The sequence below is a fragment of the Haemaphysalis longicornis genome, unplaced genomic scaffold, assembly GCF_048455015.1.
Source record: "Haemaphysalis longicornis isolate Haplotype H1 unplaced genomic scaffold, Haemaphysalis longicornis Haplotype H1 scaffold_9, whole genome shotgun sequence".
In the NCBI taxonomy this organism is placed as follows: Eukaryota; Metazoa; Arthropoda; class Arachnida; order Ixodida; family Ixodidae; genus Haemaphysalis; species Haemaphysalis longicornis.
The window spans coordinates 73805375-73820903 of record NW_027526460.1 but is presented as its reverse complement, the minus strand read 5'-3'; the positions used below and the strand labels follow the sequence as shown (position 1 = coordinate 73820903).

Below are 15529 nucleotides of genomic sequence, written 5' to 3'. Positions count from 1 at the left end.
GGCGCGACCAGGTGTTGACAGGCAGAGGAACTACCACTGTTGTTCGGCGACCCGAACGCGCGAACATTTCCGGATGTAAGTCCAAGTCGCGTAGGTTTCTTTTCCCGCCGGAAGTGATGCGACGTCACAGAAGCCAACAACAAAAACCCGGAGGAGGCGCGTATATACATGCGCCCGTCAAACAGGGTGTGGAGGAGAAACGATGACTAGCGGGGACAGGTTAATGACACTGACGTATCGAGAGCTCGAGCACGCTTGACACGAGGCCCAACAATACATTGTCGAGTGCTCCGAGTAGAGCGTGATAAATCGCCGAACCTCCCAGAGAGCCGTCGTCGAAGAGCAATTTGCAGGCACGCAGGAAATGAGAAGAAAAAAGAGAAGTGGCGGCAAGAGGTTCAGGCTAAACAGCTGGCTGGGCCCAGAGCGGTGATATTGGCGTCGTGCAGAGGGCCCGGGTGTGTGTGCGACTGTGTGAGAGGCCACAGGCACATGCGTGGACCGGTGACATTCTAATTGAAAAAAGAAAGCTGGGCTAATCCTCCATCTTCGCCATTCGTGGGCGCCTACCCTCCTCTCCCTCCTTTAGACGTGCCGGCGTGCAGGCTGCATGCGCTGGGGTTGTGGGATCGAACGTGCTCGCTGCGCGAGTCGGCCGGCCGGGCTCCGTATCTATCAATGACAAATTCAATCATGCAAAGACTGGCGCGTGATCCGGTATGCCTTCAGGGACGCCAATTGCCCGTCCCAGAAAATAAGGGTTCCGCGGTGCGTAAACGTGTGCCTGTTTGAATATGTGGCTGAGTGGTTGCTGCTTAAGGATGCGAAGCTGAATGTTTGAGAAACTGCATGTGTGCGTGCGTGCGTGCGTGTGTGTGTGTGTGTGTGTGTGTGTGTGTGTGTGTGTGTGTGTGTGTGTGTGTGTGTGTGTGTGTGTGTGTGTGCGTGCGTGCGTGCGTGTGCGTGAGTGCGTGTGCGTGCGTCAGTGCGTGTTTATGTGTGCTTGTACGCATGCTGACGCACGCACACTACAGAAGCGATGTATGATACAGGAAACAACGTTTCATCGACGCTCTGAACATTGCGTTCAGGTTCCTAGCAAAGACATAAAAAGATGATACAGCTAGGTAGATATGTTTAGATGTAGAGATAGATGTACATATATGGAAGCAAACAATTACTCTCTAACAAATTGAAAATAGGGTTGATTTGATTACATGGGGAACTGTAACCGGTGAGAAGCTCTACTTTTCTCAGAACCTTCACAGCCTTTATGGTGAGCCAGGCCACTCAAATCGATTCTAGTAAAATCTAGTAGTGACCTCAAATCGATTCTAGTAAAATCAGATCGAATTTATTTTATTTCATTTGAAAGCCAAAACAAAGGTTTTCTAATACTAAGCACTGCACGAGCCTAAATAACCAACCCTCTCACGTTTAAAGGACTCTGCAACACTTCCTCTAAACGCCTTCACTCTTCCCTTCGCGTCTGGGTATATATAAATATATATATATATATAACATTTATTCAGAAAAAGCTCATCCTTATGGGATCATGGAGGTTGCCCACAGGGCCGCGGCGACTTGGAGGCCTCGGGAGGTGACTAGCACCGGGAAGCACTGCTAAACCTCAGGTTATCACCAGCGCAGAGCGGCAGTGCGCGATTTGCTGTACGCAGCTGATACGCCTTCCTTTTGTCGCCTTCCTGCGTAGGGGGATAGATCACCTAAACGACTGCGACATCACCGCCGCCTTAGATCAGTTTTGTGGGCCTCCATTCAACTTCAGCATCACCACTCTCTCAATATGTCAAATCCTGACAATCTTGTCTTCAAACACGGAATCAGGACCCATCCCGAAATTGGGAAAGCGTTTATACGCTAGTCACTGCTGTGGTCTTCATGTCGCCGTTTGCGACAAACGACACATTATGCCGTTGTTAGCGTAGTTCAGGAAAGCATATTGGGAGGCCGACTTAAAGGAACATTAATTGGATTTTATGACCTAGAAGCGCAGACAACGGCCGCCCTTTGCCACACAACTTTCAAACTTCTTTTCCGCCAGCACCCTCCCAGAAAGCCGCCTATTTCCTAGGATACTTCTCACTGCGATTTAAAAAGGAAAAAAAAGCAGGTAGCAAAGGAAGATAAAGAAGTGTATTCAAGCGACAATCGTCACCCATTCTGACGCTTTGAAAAAAGAAAGCAACGAAGAAAACACAGACACAAGTCAAAAAAAGGACAACACATTCGCTGGTGAGTGTGTTGGCCTTTCTTTGACTTGTGTCTGTGTTTTTTTTTTTTTTCGCTGCTTTTTCCAAAACGTCAGAATGCGCCAACTGTCCCAGCAAGCTACACGTCACCCATCGTTGTCGAGAAAAACGCTTTTGCATTGCTTCCCCACCCTACAGCGAAGTGAAAGAAGTTCTCAGTTCGGGGCCAACTTTTGCCGCTCACATTTTTCAAGAGCACCCACAAACTTCCACTTGTGTTGGACCGCCCAAAGCGTGCCTCCTCCCGATAGTGGCGAATGTGGGTTGTATCTAACCCCGCGAAATACAAAACTAAAAATAACAACCCCAGAAAAAAACAAAACAAAAGGAAACAGCGCAAGGGACTCATTCGAGCGTGCGTGCACGGTGCGCGGTTTATTGGCCCCCGCGCTATCAGTCATAACATAAAGTAGAATTCCGTGGACGGCGGCAGCGGCGGCGTAGCAGCTCGAGATATTACGGGCCGCCTGGCAAGCAAGAACCCCCTTTCGAACGCCACCACCACCACCAGACGCTGTAGCGCTATATGCCCAACGCCTCCCTCTCTGCCCGGCGGGGAAGTAAGGAAGGTTCGGTCGGTCCCTGTCCCGGCAGTGTCACGTACTACCCGGTCGCCTAATCCTAAACTATGCGGCGATACCGACGTCGCGCCTCGCTGCTAGCTCCCCCGCGCGACGTTATCGCGTGAATTCTTTGCTGCTGATGCGGCCCGGTATTGCGTTGCATAACCTCGCTGGCTTGCATGGCAGGCACGCGGAGTCGCCCGCCAGGCTTTCGCTGTAGCGCGGCACGGTCCTTCCGTGTAAGCGTGGCGTTGCGGAGGCGACGTCGCGGGAGGCACGTACGCGCGTAATGGCGCGTGCTGTCGCGCGCTCATGTGCAGACGCAAATAGTGCGGTAGAGCCCGACACGTAGAAACCGCAGAGAAGAGTGGTGGCCCGCGGGGTGAGAAGACCGCAGGCGTGTTTTTAATGTCCGTGGTTTACGCCCTCTGGTTCAGGCAGCGCGCGTTCAGAGATGAGTAGTTTTAAGCGATGCGCAGCGTGTAGTGGAAGTTTGGGAAGGGGGGAGTTTCTTTTAGAAGAACAGAGTGAGGTTAGCGTGTAACGCGGGGCAGGTGATTTGTTTGGGGTGTTAGCGTAGTATAGGGCGTGGATTCGCAGTGCGTGCTCCCTAAAACTCCATTTCAAAGCAAAAGGGTAGCGTTTTTAGAACTTTCAGTAATCTGCAAGACAACTGGATTATGCGCTTTTAATATAGTTACGTTCGACGTGAAGCTGTGGGGGGCGTGGGTGTGCGGAGAAAATTAAGAAAATTGACCTAATTTGAAGGTGAACAAAGCTGGCGATGTCCCCTGCCCGTCACTCGGGACACACGCTTTTCGCTTAATCGGCTACGTTGTATATCAGGCCGAAGTTGAGGAAGATAGGGGAAGGCAGGGGGGGGGGGGGTGGACAAGAAAACCCACTGAAGAGGTCCTCATTTCTGCTCACTTTCCTGTTTTGTTCTCGTTTTGACATTGATCCATATTCCTAAGAAAATATCTGCATCTTCGATTTACCGCTTCCATATGAACTCCTCGGGCCATCCCTGCACTGCCTACAGAAATCTACAGAAGTTCATATGAGAAAACTAACTTTGAACGGACACCAGGCGGCTGGCGCCGTGAATAATTAGCCCAAAGGGCGTCGCTTTTCTGCGCTTGTTCAAAATAATATGGTCATTCGGCTAGCCACTCTTGCTACCGTTTTCAGCGACTGAATATTGCGGGCAAGGCGGATGTATGTGCGCGCTTCTCAAGCCTTATCGCTGGTCGAAAGCAACCTTTATCTTGTAAGCATAATAAGTTGCACACTGGTAACGCTTCGGTATTCAGCATAAGAAATGAAAATTCGTCAGGCAACCTGGGCACAACTGTCACAGATGTGTGAAGTGTCTGAAGTGTGCACGGATCGCTGCGCAGCTTGTGCTGCCCCAGGAACACTACCGACGCACCCACCCGAGATATGCGCTTTAATTTTCGGAAGATCGTCTGCGCGGCCGATGGATGCCTTTTTTGGATGAATGCCGCTAGCATCCTTGACGTATAACGCTTGCATCGTGAAAACTTCGCTACAGAATTAGTTTCTTCGTCGGGAAACACACCCGAGTCGAGACAGTGTGTCGTTAGAGGACTTTTGCAGCTGTGCGCCGAGTCAGTCATACGGCGACATCAGTGGAAAACTACGCCTGTGTCTTGGTGGCAAGCTGAACTTTACGAGAGGCTGGATTTGGCCCATCACCCGTAAGATTCCATACGCACCGACATAAGCGGTGAGTTAGTCGCAAATGTCTCACGCAGTTAATCAGTCACGCCAAATCAACCGCATTTTCTTCCATTTCACGGCCGCACATATTGGCAACCGCGTGCAAATTTTTTTTCGAAGGGAATAGTTAGAGTGGAGGACGTTGCAGTCGCGCTTGCAAAACCGAAAACAAGGCACGACACAAATGCGCCTCCTTCCCGCGTTGCTCAAGATTATACGCTCTGCTCTCGAAAGTGAACCGCTCAAAATTCCAATTTTTCGCGCAAAGCTGGTGTTTATTCACCAAGATGCACCAACTCGCCAAGCAACAAGTTCTTCAAATCAATACTGATGTGGGGTCGGACGGTGGGGTATTTCGGCCGTTTTTGCGAGTTTGTCGCCTTTCTTGGCATGAGACAATCCGACGCCATTGTAAGTCTAATCGCACCACGAAATATTCGATTTCACTGCCGATTTTATTAATTGATTGATGTTGTCATAACCCAAAGACATTACGCCGAAGAGGGGGGGGCGGGAGTGTGTTACAGAACAAATAGTGTAAGTGCAGGGGGAATTAAAAGAAATACGAATAAGGGAGCACACAGCCTCCGTCGTATGCCGCACCGTCTGGCTGCACTGCCAGCAAACTGCGCGCGTGCGTAGTTCTTTCAGAGCGTTTGAGAGAGTCGCCTACTGATAGCTTGATAAATGAGTGACGCCTGTCATTTATTTTGAGGCGCTTTTTTTGCGCTCTGTCGTCATTGAACATACTGGTATGCACTATACTCAGTAGCCAAGCGCGCAGCAGGCTGATTGCAGCTAGCATGATGCCCTTCAACGATCATCCTGCTCAGCGATGCAGCGTGAAAAGGCGCCTCAAAATAAACGACGGGCGTCGCTTCTTGATCAAGCATTTCCCATAAATGTAGGCCACAATCTCTAACGCTCGCAAAGAAATGCGCATACGCGCAGTTTACTGAGTTTGCAGCCACATGGTGCAGCAAACTCCGTTGTTCGTATTTCTTTTAATCCCCCCTGTACAGCATTCTTGATGGCGGCAACGTCAGTGATTGTCGTGAGAACGAAAAAGGAATGAATGCGATATCAAGCATCTGAGTGGAACTTCGCTAATTGTCTGGCGAGCAAATAGCTCGCATTTCTTACGTGTAATATCCTGTGGTCAAGACGAACCGGCTGCTGCTTGCAAATGTATGTTCGGGCATGTACTTGAGGACACTTGCCTGGACACATTAGGGCCGCCGATGAACCGAGTAGTACCAGCGTTTGAGGCTCGACTTTTTTCACGGTTTATTGTTCTTTTTCCTCAAATTCTGACGCACACTTTTCCAGAACACATATATATTTTCAAAACAGGCGACTTATTCGAGATACCGAGAGCACATTCGTTGTGACCTAACCCGGTTGTTTCTCCAATCAGTTTTATGTGCAACCATCGTGTGCGGAATACACGTTGGCTATCAAACGCTTAATTTCAACGGGTGTTGTCAGGTTGATTTAAAAAAAAAAAAATTTGCGCTCTACATTCTGGATTTCCTTATAGGCAGCGTCCGCAGTTTCTCGTGAATCACCAATGCTATCCGCTTTGCAGTCTACAAATAAATTCTCAATTTTCTTTCCTTCTCCTTTTATCATTTCGAATAAAATACCCATCACGCATGTCAAAGTTTAGATGTTCTCATGGAGATTGCGCTGGGATGCGCAACCATCTGCGGTGTTCTGGGCCTCACTTCGGCATTATAATCATCGACGTTTTCTGTATATATGCCCGAAAAAGCCGCTGTCCCCTTGTTGCTTTCTCACCGCTTTGGAATGCTGAGTCCCTATCGCACGTTATATTGGAAACTGAAATCGCGAATTGTGGTACTTCATAATTCGGAGATCAGTGCTCACAAATTTCTAAGAATGTGAGGGTTAAAGCCTGCTTAGACCTAACGTGCTCTGCAAAGTTTCCGAGAAGCCCTGCGCTACGGTCCTTTCCACCAACTGGTGACGGAAATTCGAGAATTATTTCACCAGGCTCTCATAAAGGGCCATGATATTTTATTTCACCCGCCGCGGTGGCTTAGTGGCTAAGGCGTCGCGCTGCTGAGCACGAGGTCGCGGGCTCGATTCCCGGCCGCGGCGGCCGCTTTTCTGATGGAGGCGAAAAGCAAAAAATTCCCGCGAGGGGAACACGGGTAAATGCAGAGCATTGGGGCCTCAGTAGTGATTGAAGGCAGTGTTGCTTCCATCGCTTCTTCGGTGATGCTGGAGTAGCAGACAAGAGTAAACGTGGGCACGAGCGTCAACCAAGGAAGGAAGGAGCAACGCAGTGACTGAAACACGAGCGACCGCTAGCCGCTATATTTGCAGCGCGCGCAGTAGAGGGAGAGCAGTACGGGGGGTAGAGCGCGCATGCGCAAGCAGCGCGGGCCCTTCCACGCCCCACCGCGCTGCTATCACGCACCTGTTACGCCGAGACAGCGACGGAGCGAACGGGCTGACTACGACGCATGCGCGCGCCAGCTGCTGTTGAGAGAGAGGAGGGAAGGAGAGGCGCACCTGCTGCGGACGCGGAACTGTTGACACCGTCCGACGCAGGAACAGGTGAGGCTAAGAAATGCTCTGCATTTAAAACGCCCATGTGTTCGAGATTTCGGCGCAAGTTAAAGATCCCCAGGTAGTCAAAATTAACCGGAGCCCTCCACTGCGGAGCGCCTCATCGCGTGCGTTGCGTCGGCGCGTTAAACCCACAATCAATCAATCATAATATTTTATTTCAGTGGCTGCCAAGTCCCTGTGGAATAACCGGCAATGTTTTGGCTGATGCAGCTGCCCGTACAGGCCATGACAGTGAAAGCACCATCTTGCTTCCACTTTCAAGGACCGATGCCGCTAGGGTGCTTCGTCAGTTCCGCGCAGGACTTCCATTAGTCAATGGAATACACCGGGCTTTGTGCATCCGCGCCTCCATGACCAGGACCCTCTACTCCGGCGCAGTCTTCCGTGTGGGGTGTCTCGATCGCAGTCTACTTTACTCTATAGACTGCGGTTAACCTTCGCAAAAGCCTATTCCTTCTTTATCGGGATGGCCAGTAGTGCCCACTGCGACGCCTGCGCGGTTGAAGAGCCAATCGAACGTGTGCTTTTGCCCGCAGTACTCATCGGAAAGACGTGTTTTGGCCGCCGAGCTCAACCGATTGGACAATCAACCGTTGACAGTAGAGACTATTCTAGGACACCGACCCCTAGAATCGACTTCGGAGAAGGCAACTAAAGCCCTTCTGCGTTTTATGAAGGACACACGCTTGTATGAAAGACTATAGTGCCCACGAAGGGACGAAAGTGTGTGCGCGGCCTTGCTACTATCCCCTCTTTTTCGCCTGCTGCCCTCTCTTTCATGCCCTGAACACCTCTTCCCCAGTGTCGAGTAGCAATCCTCGCCCTAAGCCTGGATAAGCTATCGGCCTTTCCGTTTGCTTCTCTCCCACTCTCTCCCTCTCTCTGTATATATATATATATATATAGACAGGAAGACCTGTCTCAGGTCGAAACGTTGGAAATAAAGTCTCCGAAGAGCGTACTTCTACTTTGTGCGTATTCCTGCAGCAACTAAGGACTCCACTTCACGACTATATATATATATATATATATATATATATATATATATATATATATATATATATATATATATATATATATATATATATATATATATATATATATATATAGCGATGAATAAGTTCCGGGATTCGGTTTCAAAAATACACGAGAGGGTTGACACACGTATGAAAACGATGATCGAACTAACGTTTCGACCGGGGTCCGGTCTTCGTCTTCGACCCTGGTCGAAACGTTAGTTCGATCATCGTTTTCATACGTGTGTCTACCCTCTCGTATATATATATATATATATATATATATATATATATATATATATGTGTTGATCTGCTATTGAACTTCATGATGAACAACGCGGCTGTGCCCGTCACCATTTGGCTAGCGTCCTGGGCAGTACCCTTCGAAGCTCGTTCAGTTCACTCGCCATCGCCAGAAGCCTGGTGCGCACACCCGTCAATATACCTCAACCTCTTAGAAAAGGGCTGATGAAAAGCTTTTAATAGCGGGTATAAATCTATTTTTTTACAATTAATACATTGGTCAGCGTACGCCTCTAAATGTTTTTCCGCATTTTTACCTTGAGGACAGCGGTATTCGTCGGTAAAGTTGACCCTACGCCCCGCCCACTGCTTCCTACCGCACCGCCGGACGAACGATAAACCGAGAGGCAGCAACCGGAAGTAACGCCATATTCGTAAGACGGCCAGCACCGTGCGCTACGGTTTCGCTGTTTTTCAGTTTTCTGGGAGAAGTTTTGAATTAAGCAGGCTTGTAACCTCCGCGTGGATTTTAGCCATAACGGTACGGTGTTTTAAGTGATTCCCTAAAACGACTCCTAGATGCTAGATATTTCCTACCCGAAAGCCCATGGCTCGTGCATTGACTTCTCACGATAACCCGGGTAGGCCGTGTGGTAGAGTGCATATATGCTTCTTACGCAATGCGACGGCCTCAAAGCAATACGGAGACGCCCCCAGCCCCTGATCCATTATTATGGGGGTTTAGAAGATTTAGGGGACCGCAACGCTCTGGGTTTTCCAAACGTTTTTCTCGTTCTCCCATGATCAACATGTGGGCTATGACAATAGTTTAGTTACATATGCCGTTTTCACGCGTCGTTAGCAAGAAATGTACTAAGCTGGAAAGCATGAAGCGATTTATGCACGCGAAAACGTTCAGCATACACGGCGGCCGTGCCCGCCCGTACGGCCTACGAAGCGGCTAGAACCGGCGCAGACACTCAGCAACCGCTCGTCCCTGCCGTTCAGAATCAAAGCAATCGTGGAAAAGAATTTAAGCATACAACGGAGCGGATGATAGTGTGGTGACAAATTGTGCTTGGGATTGCAAACCGAGGTTATTTTGAAAGCGGTGATCTGGTTATCGCTCCTAAGGCACGCTGATTACCACATCAGTGATGATATTTGTTTGTTTTCTGGCGCAAGGGCAACGGAGGCCAAAGAGCACCAATACAATGGTTGTGATTACCACATGAGTGATCTCCGCGGAGGCTATAGCGATCCGGCACCACAGGCGCTAACACCTGCCCGAGCGAGCGATGCGCCGAGGGGTCAAAGGATGGCGCTACCTGCGCACAAGAATACACTCAACACTGTTCGCTAAAGTATGGCAATCACAGTGAAAATGAAGTTCCACATACGATAAAGGGGATGATAGTTTTGTAGCAAACTGTATTAGGGATTGTCATTCACAATCGTAGTTATAGCAGCGACCAAAAATCTGCCTCGATGCTATGCCTGAAGTTCCCAACATCGAGTAAATCAAGCCGGCTCCGCAGCGAGCTGCCGACTGCTTGCTGACGCGACGATCGGCGGCCGCATCGCTGCTGCCAGGGGGCATGAATCGACGCAGGCCGCTGCACACGATTGTTGCCCCCTGCGCGAATGTAAAAACAAAGTCACGCATGCGCGCAAGGGGATGATAGGGTGTTCGAAAATAGTGCTACGAATTGTGATTGGTGCAGGTAGCGAAAGCGACGATCCAATATTTGCATAAGTTCCCCGCATCAGAGTCGTTTGGAGGAAACCTCTTCCTAAAGCTCGTCGCGACTCTCGAGTAGTTTGGGCCGCACTGAGGCTCCCAGATCGCAAGAAAAGACGGTGCGCGTCTTCCATTCCCTGGAAGACTTTATGGCCTGTACATGATAAAGAACAACACGAGCTCTTCAGGCCGAGCGGTCACCGCCATAGAGGTTCTTACATTATACACTAGAGAGGAATCAGGCGCTAGCGTCTATGCGGCTCACATCAAGGCTGTTCATGTCGTCATGACTCATCGGCCGCCATTACACCCTACGCTCACCTTACTTTCGTCGTTGCCTTGGATTGAAATGTTGTAGTGGCCATAAATTCAAACCCAGTACCACAAAAACGCCAAGAGGGCTTTGTTGTATATAAAGAAAAAACACGCAGCTTTGAAGCTAAGGAAAAAGAAAGTCAAGCGTATTCCTTTTAATGAGAGTCTTTCGGAACAGTTGTCTTGGCATTTCAGTGCATAGTGAAGAAAGCAAACGAAAAAAAAAAAAAAAACGGTTCAGAATCCAAATGTTATGCCAAACCCAAGCCAGCAGCAGCTTACCTTCCCATAACCCCCCACACCGACATGAATTTCCGGGTGCAGTTTCCCCTCTAGTGTACTTACTAAGAAACTCTATGGTGAAAGCAGCCCCGGAACATCCTAATACGACGTCATCTACCGCCGGCCAATCGCGAAAGGCAGCAAGGGCTCTGATCGCGCCCTTGCGCAGCGGTCATTTCTTTTGACGAAAAAACGTGGTTTGGGCTTTCTTCCCTAGAAATAAACACGTCTTTCGAATTCCGCGTGAAGACAGCTACAATTAATGCCCCCAACAAATATTATTTTAAAAGCGGACTACCCTTCTCCAGCTCTACGTTTACCCTTTCCCAGCGCGCTGCATCGCCTTTTTGAGAGCCTTTCTCCGACCCTCCTCCAAAACTTTTCCTTATTCGGCCTACTCCTATTTTTTGTACCTCACGATTTTCTGTGCCTCCAAAACGGGCATGCTTTATTTAAACAAAGAGTTGAAACGCGTTCGCTGATAGAAAAGAAAAAAACTATGGTGATAGCATCCCCGTCTTCATCAGCCAAACTGCCTTTGGTGCTACACGCTATCGCATATTTAAATCATTATGAAACCATATTACCATGCGGAAAACTGACGTGGTCACGTGTGGGACGTTCTTTTCCCGCCATCTCAGTTTATTCTTTTTCAGCCCAAAAGCACCGACGGGAACAAATGTCGAATCAAATTGGGAATGCTTAATTTACGAACAGAAAAGGATTAATTTTAGCAAGTGCCCGATTACTGGAATGGCGTAATCACGACACGTGGCGCTATTGTTTCCGAGTGTGTCGCTAGCGAGAGATTAGAGTTCTTTGTTTGAAGATGTGGGAAGCCCCTCCTAAGGGGTGCATTTCGAAAGCTATCTCATCCTTCAATGTTATACCGAGACATGCGCCCAAACTTGCTGCGTACGTGAAGGCCTTTATCACTGTTTTTTTGTTTTTTTTTTTGCGCCGGCGTTGACGCGGTTTTCCTGCAGTGTCGACTGCTTGTTGGGCGTTATACTGTGAAAGTCTGTATGCTATAGTTTTGGTAGAACTCGTATAGACGTTCAAGATGTCTCAGGCTGCAAAAAACCCCACCTTCTACTCCTGCTTCCCCACTTGCCCTACGGTCCTCCTGCCCAAATAAACGACGTCTTTCTCTTTTTAAATGCAAGTCATTGTTAAGAAGCCGCGGATTTTCACAACGAGTTTTAAAGTGCGTTTATTCGCCGCGGGGACAGTGAATTAGGAATGTAGAAGGCGCACTACGTTGGTCCCATTGGTAATAACCAGGTAAGGACGCCACTGTGTTTATCCCTTCCGTACCGGAAAACCTGCCGGCGTGTGTGCGCCATTCTCCATACGCAACATAAGTCGCATGTATCATATACAACTACAGAGCGCCTACAATCGGTGTTTACTAATTGTAAAAACTTCCAAATATTTGTAGATGTTTTTCCCCGTCTCGTTACTTTTACGGCACACTGTTTATTTCTGGGGCGGTATTCTCGTAACGGTCCCTTTTGAAAACGTCCATTTTGAGTCCCTTTCATCGTGACCTACTTTCGGTTAGGCAGTGGGCGTTGGCAGTAAGTTTGTTGCGCTTGCGTTACGTCACTTCCGGTTGTTTGCTTTTAGCCAATCAGGGCTCGCCAAAGGGGACACTTTTGAAAGGGACGCAAAATGGACAAAACTCAGAATACCGCCCCTGTTCATGTCCTTGGGGCGGTCCTGCTTTTTGTCTTTTTATCAAGTTTGTTTTGCAAGTCATGGTATACATGCCGAATACCCTGTTTCGCAGCCTCATTGCCTGCTGCACAAAAAGAAAAGACGATTTATATCTCTACTTCAATCCGGCATCTTTTTAGCGGAGGGAGAAACAGATTGGCGGAACTTTTGAAAATGCCATTTATCCCAGTTATGTACCCCTGGTCAGTATTTTAACTGACCGCCGAGGCTATTTTTAATTTCTGTTGTCCTGAAGCCGCATACCTGTTTTATTCCCTTCTCTCACAGAAGCTTATTCGACTGGGCCATTTATTCACGGCGCTTCCGATGCGAGTACGGTCAGAAATTCGAGAACGCGCAAGCTGTAAACAGTATGGCACGTCGACTGCCTCAGTGCGTATAAATTTCGCTTGTGGAAATGTGCGTATCGGCAAGTATATAATGTCGTGTTTGAAGTAGGTAGTGTATCATTTCTTTTTTGCTCTGTATTCAGATGTAATGTGACAGCCACTAGGAAGCCAGTTACTCAGGGTTGCAGCCATATTTTCGAAAATGCTTCCTCAAATATATCGCTTCATCCATTTCATCAGTCGATGCTGACGTTAGGCCCACAGTACGGGTGGAAATAAACCCAGGACGATGGTCAATCATTCTGTCAGTATAGATGGATTGTTGTTTAGGCTCGAGATATTTCCCGAAGCACCGCGTTTCCCCTCGGATGAGCTATATCCGAGCCACAGAATTGGAGGAATTCAAACAAACGCGTCCGCGTGCAGTTACCATAGTTGATTCAGCAGGTATACAGCTTTTAATACGGCAAACATTCATGGCACACTGCAGCTTTATAGTCGTCTGTTTGTTGCGCTGCTATTTTTGCGATACTCCTATACGGCTGGTTAAACTTTGATGGGAATAACGAATACAAATGTCCTTCCTCGCGTGGTATATATACTGGTTAGAGTGGCATTGACGTAGCGATCCTGTATGCTGGCAAAAGCTATTCTATTTATAATAACTAGATCCTAGCCTCCTCCCACCATATAAAATACTGAAGAGCCAGTAAGAACATGAAGAACAGAACTGATTCGCGTTGAAACAACAATATTGTGTTCTGTGAGACTTGTGAACCAGCCTTCACTGTAGTAGCATAGAAGTTAGCGTACAGAAGTGCGCGCTTTTGAAGCTACGAATAAGAAGGGCCCTACTATGAGCCCTTGATGGATGCAATGGCGTCCGTAGGGAAAAAATAAAAAATAAAAGAAATGGCATAGAAAGAACAGAAGAAAAAGTTTAGCGCTGTTTTTTTTTTTTTTTTTTTTTTGTTGTTGTTGGAAATTCCAGATTAGCGCGAGGGCGTGGTTCGGCTTCTCCGTAATGTACGGTTATTCTTGGTTTAGAGAGAGTATAGCTGCGTTGAAGATACATTTATATATACTTCACAAAACAAATTCACGCAGCGCACCATTTGTTCTAAGTTAGAATGTACAACTTTGTTACAAGGCATTACTCATGGCTAGACTATTTATATGAGATGTTAAACTACCCTTGCGACGGGTAATTTAAACGAACGTGTGGTTGGTTAAACGAAAAAGGCCATTGACGGGCCGGGGAGGCGTTCGGTGATTGAGCGAGTGAACATTGTAACAACTGTGGCATCACGTGGTAGTAGGCCATTAAATGGGCTAATGTGTTACTGCGTGATCAAGCGATGGAATTTTGGAGTAGTTTAGCTAACTAACTAATGAACAGGTAGGTCTGTAATCAGTGGACCACGAGTAGTTTAGATAACTAACTAATAAACAGGTAGGTCTATAATCAGTGGACCACCTGTTTATGGTGCGTGCGTGTTGCCACTATTAAGCAACCCAATCGCTTGCATTCGTTTTAGGTGTAGCTTTCGCAGGTGGCTTAGCGCTTCCCTTTCTGTGTCTTGTAGAACGCTGTCGACGAATTTAAACGAATGAGAAAAGAAAAAAATAGCCGCGAGTCTGCTCCTTTCGTTGAAAATGTCGACGAAAGACGATAGTGGATTGGCGTCACTGCCATGTAAACGCCTCCCTCCTCTTTCTCGCTCACCTCTCATGCTGTTCCTCTCCCGTCTCGTTCCTCCCAAGATAACATGCTGGATGTTTGCTCAAGTCAATTTAAATTTACCGCGTTCCACTGCCCTAAGTCGGGTGCCTCGATGCCAGCGCTGCCGTACGGCGGAGACGTGCGTGATTCAGGGCACCCTACTAAAATGTTTATAGAAGCACGTTGCCCTGCTCCACGTGCATGCCAGGCGGAACATGGAACCTATCTAGAGGAACTTTTCGTTACTGTTGCCGTTTGATTTCTTAAAATTCCGCCAGGAGCTTTAGTGGCGCGAGCAACAGGAGGCGACGATTTTCTGCAGTTGATGTAGTAATTCATTTCATATCGAAAAAACCAAGCATTCATGAATTTTTAAATATAGGAACACTGCAAATATCACTTATGTATTGATTTTCTGCCTCACATTTGCGTAATGTTTTGTTCTTGTTCAACAAGGTTGACAAGTGTGAAGATTGCCACCTGACTGGGTATATAAGACTATTGGGTAGTGGGTAGTGGGTATATAAGACTATTGCGCAGATTCAGTTTCACTTTGGCCGGCTGGCTAAAGCGAGTCACAGACAGACAGAAGACAGACCGACAGACAGATATTCATACAGACCAAAATTCATGCGTTTAACTAGCCTAAGAAATATTATCGTCTTTAAAACTCGCCTATTCACTTCGTGCATATTTGACCAGCGAAACTGCAACCTGCAGTCGGTGTTTACCCATATGGTTCGTTCCCTCCGATGCGTCGTTCCCACCTACCAGTGTCAGGAGATGCGAGATTCTAGCTACGTCATCGATGAACCCAGCCAATCTCTCTCGTCTTACTTGTAACTCTTCTCAAACCAGCGTTTTTTTTTTTTTTTTTTTTTTTTTTTCACGCATGCGCATGGGTGGTGCCGGAGGAATGTTCCGCGTGCACGAGACCGCCGGTTTCGCCTTCCGCCTAGC

General features: G+C 47.9%; 1 long non-coding RNA gene across 3 annotated transcripts in view; it reads left to right on the top strand.

Moving 5' to 3' along the window:
- Positions 1-4140: 4140 nt before the first annotated feature.
- LOC144152387 (uncharacterized) overlaps positions 4141-15529 on the top strand; it is a 408790-nt gene continuing 397401 nt past the window's right edge. For all 3 annotated transcript variants that reach the window (XR_013319159.1, XR_013319156.1, XR_013319157.1), the window contains exon 1: positions 4141-4586. This is a non-coding gene — a long non-coding RNA (uncharacterized LOC144152387). The remainder of the gene's footprint in view (positions 4587-15529) is intronic.